We start from the raw sequence: 3,840 nt of genomic DNA on the forward strand, positions 1-3,840 counted from the left end.
TCAACATCCGGAGGAGGCTTTAGAGGGACCATCGAAGGCAGAAGGCCGAGGTCGAGACCACCTAAAGCTGGGGACCGCGAGGGCTAGAAGGGCGCATGAGCATCAATTCAAAAAACATAGAGAGGGAGCTCTAAACTCTTCCCCTTTATGAACAATAATTATAATAATTAATAATTATTAAAAATTATATTATTACTATATTCAAGCGACTGTGATCCATAATGAATTAAGCAAAGTCTTTCAGTAGAAGTCAAATAAGAACTTGGTCTTGATGATGAACCACACTTGTTGGTTCGAAACATGTTGGCCAAAAATTTCTCTTATGTGATTTCTATCAAAATACTTTGCTTAATTAATTATATTAATAATTATTAACAATTATAATTATAATTATAATTATTATTAATTATTAACGATTATAATTATAAATGATTAATATAAATTATAAATTATTAATATTTAATATAAATTATTAATTATTAATATTTAATATTTATTTAATTTTTAATAATTATTACTATCTTTTATGGTGTAATTTAACTTATAAGTGAAGTGGTTTTTTTTCATGGCATTTTTTCTAGTTAATTTTAATCAAAATTTGGTAGAGATTCACTTGAGTTTAAGTTGTTTAATCTGTAGAACTCAAGTCCTTAGGGGTTTTTCAGGGTGTTGAATCCATTTATGCATTCAAATTAATAATTACTAATAATTTATAATTATTAATTACTAATTATTTATAACTATTCCTTTGATTTATAATGTTTATAATTATTTTTTTGGTTAATAATCATTAGTTTAGTTTGACGGTTAATAATAATTATTAATTATTAACATTTATAATTATCTCTTTGTTTTATAATATTTATAATTATCTCTTTGGTTTAACAATTATAATTATAATTATTAATATTAATATTTATTATTTATTAATTATTACTATTTTTTAATAATTAATAATTAATAATTAATAATTAATAATTAATAATTAATAATAATAATAATAATTTATAAATAATAATAAAATTATTAATGTTAATATTAATAGATAAATAATAATAAATGTGTTTGATATACATTTATGGATGTTATCAATCTCATTTATTAATGTGGTTGTGCTAGTGTAATATTGAAAAACTTTGTTAAAACCATTAACACAAACCATGAGACTAAACCATGGACATTTGTATAGAAACTTTTCAAGTCTCACTAGCACAACAGGTTGAGGATAGACCTCGTTATCAAGGTGACCTATGATCGAACCTCACGAGAGCTCTTTCGCCCATGCTAGGGGGAGGAAACATGCTAAAATCCAATCAACTTAGGGTTGGTGTGACCGAGGCTGGGTGTGATCCCCTGGTGACTTTGACGGCTTAGATGCCCCTAGGTCGTGGTTTCTCAAGCCACAGGTCAAGCGTGGAGGAACACAGACAACTTGACACCTTGGTCCTAAAGATGAACCTCATTAGTAGGTTCGAAACGCCGACCATCAAACATTCCTGATGTGATTTATCCAAAAGCGAGATTCAAACAAAAAACAAAAAAGAATATTAAAAAACTTGATTCAATAAAAATGTACACAATAAAATAAGGCCCCACATAAAAGGTCCTAAAGACGAAATTTGACATTACTTATAATATATGATCTTTAACCTAAGCTTAGCATGGGGTTATTGGTAACCTACATACTTTCAATGTAATGTGCAAAGATATATGGTCACTTTTTTATAACAAAGTTTATTTTTTTGTAAGTTTGGTAGAACTACATCTTCATCATGTCCAACTTCTCACCTTGACCAACAATAACACAAGATTTAAACCCAAGATTTCTGGATTGGTGAGATTTCATTTCTACCACCATTACTAATTGAACTATCCAAACAAACTTTATCACAAAATTTATTAAAATATTTATATTATCTAATAAAATTAGTAAAATGTTCGCATTATCTTCCCCTTATGATTTCTCCATCCTTTAAGATTTAAAAATATGATTAGCAATTAACTTTGTTAATGAAGGAATGTTGATGGAATTAACTTTGTTAATGAAGGAATCTGCCATCAACATAATTAACTTTACTAACGAGGGAATCTGCCATCAACATAACATAATTAACTTTATAATTAACTTTACTAACGAGGGAATCTGCTATCAACATATAAGAATGGCCCACTTAAGAGCATTTGTTTTGGTTAGTTGCTTATATTTTTAAACGCTTTAGTAAATATTTTACCATCCTAAGGGCGTTGAAGGCAGAGATGACAAGAGTTGTTGGATTCTACAGTTCCCCACAGTTTCTGATTAGCTTTAACTTTGCGAGAATGGAGATGGCGTGTGTAAGTACCAGCATCGAATAAAGATGAGTTTGACCAGGTCACAAATTTATTTTGAAAACAATGAAAATTCCGTAAAATTTTGATAAAATTTGATTGAAATTTTAGGAAATAGAATTACAATTTCAAGTTCAAGATTTTCGAGTACCTCAACTGTTATTATTTTCGAGTACCTCAACTGTTATTATTAATAATACTGAATCCATTTCCATAATATATATAAAAAAAACTCCACCCATCAATTTTTTTCAAAAAAATTTCTTACCTACCCGTAAGCCCCTGTAGACAACGCTACTTATTAGAGATATTTCAAGAATAGATGTTATGATTTTAAGAATACATATGACAAAAATGGCCATAGCCCCACTTTTATATCGTTAAAAAATGGATCGAGTTCTTAAACATCAATACAGAATCATAAATTTCAGCCTCCTGTCTCTCTCAGCATTTGAAAAAATGAATTACATGTGCCAATAAGCACCCCGATCAGTACGACATAGGAATGGATCCCTGTGAAACATGACCGGGTGACCGATCCCCCGCCGGGTAGTTGGAAACAAAACAAACAGCATGCTAATCACAAAGCCAGCCACGACGGGCACTGTATTCATATAAACTCTGGGCATTTCAGGATAAAAGCAGTCCACCACATCATAATTGGCGACACCCAACGATAGCAGAACCAGCACCGACAGAAACGCGTGAACGAAATCCAAGAACTTGAGCCTCAGGCGGGACGTGTCGAGCGTCGACCCTTTCCGGCTTCCGAACGTCCAGAGCCCCCGGGGCGTGGCGATGCCGTAGTAGATCTTGCCGCCGTCGGGCTCCCTGATGCTGTCGGTGAATGACAATAGAAACGTGGAGAGCCCGCAAAAGGCCAGCAACCCCGCCGTCAGCAATTTGTGTAACAGGTCGCACTGCCCGCCGTTGGAAAAAATGGGGCACAGCACTTGGAAGGTCAGCATGGTGCCCGTCGGCAGCAGATTATTCAGGTGGGCAGCTCCGTTGAGTGCCCGGTTCACCATCCGGATGATCTTCGTCTCGTCTGAGAAGTCCAAATCATCGTCTTCGCAGTCATTCTGAACTAGCAGAGTTTTACGTGAGTAATCCATGGCGTTCTGCAATTCTGACTATGTAGGTACACAGAAGCTGTTATATAAATACACTAAAGGATAACATTATCACGACTTTTTATCGGAATTGGGTTATTCATTATCTCTCAAGTCTATCGAGGTTCATGGCCTTTTAATATATTTTTCCAAAGGAACAACTTTAACTTTATTTGCGACAGAAGCAATCTACTTATCTTATGCTTATATGTAATGATGATGCTGATACCCATTACCAATTTAGTTTATAAGATTTGAAAATTTAAAAGAAAATTACTTTGCTCTAATATTTAATATATATTAAAAATAATACACTAAAGCGTTTTTTAAATATTATTATTACATAATGAGGGTAGATATATAAATCAAATGATAAAACTATAAAACCAACTAAATTATA

At 32.5% G+C, this 3,840-nt stretch overlaps 1 pseudogene; it reads right to left on the reverse strand.

Annotated features, from left to right (window-relative positions):
* Window positions 1–2,703: 2,703 nt before the first annotated feature.
* LOC149194785 (protein DMP4 pseudogene) lies at window positions 2,704–3,502 on the reverse strand (annotated as a pseudogene).
* Window positions 3,503–3,840: the final 338 nt, after the last annotated feature.

Source organism: Pinus tabuliformis, chromosome 2_2, assembly GCF_031772625.1.
Source record: "Pinus tabuliformis cultivar Carrire ecotype Pingquan chromosome 2_2, CPIR1, whole genome shotgun sequence".
NCBI classification, from domain to species: domain Eukaryota; kingdom Viridiplantae; phylum Streptophyta; class Pinopsida; order Pinales; family Pinaceae; genus Pinus; species Pinus tabuliformis.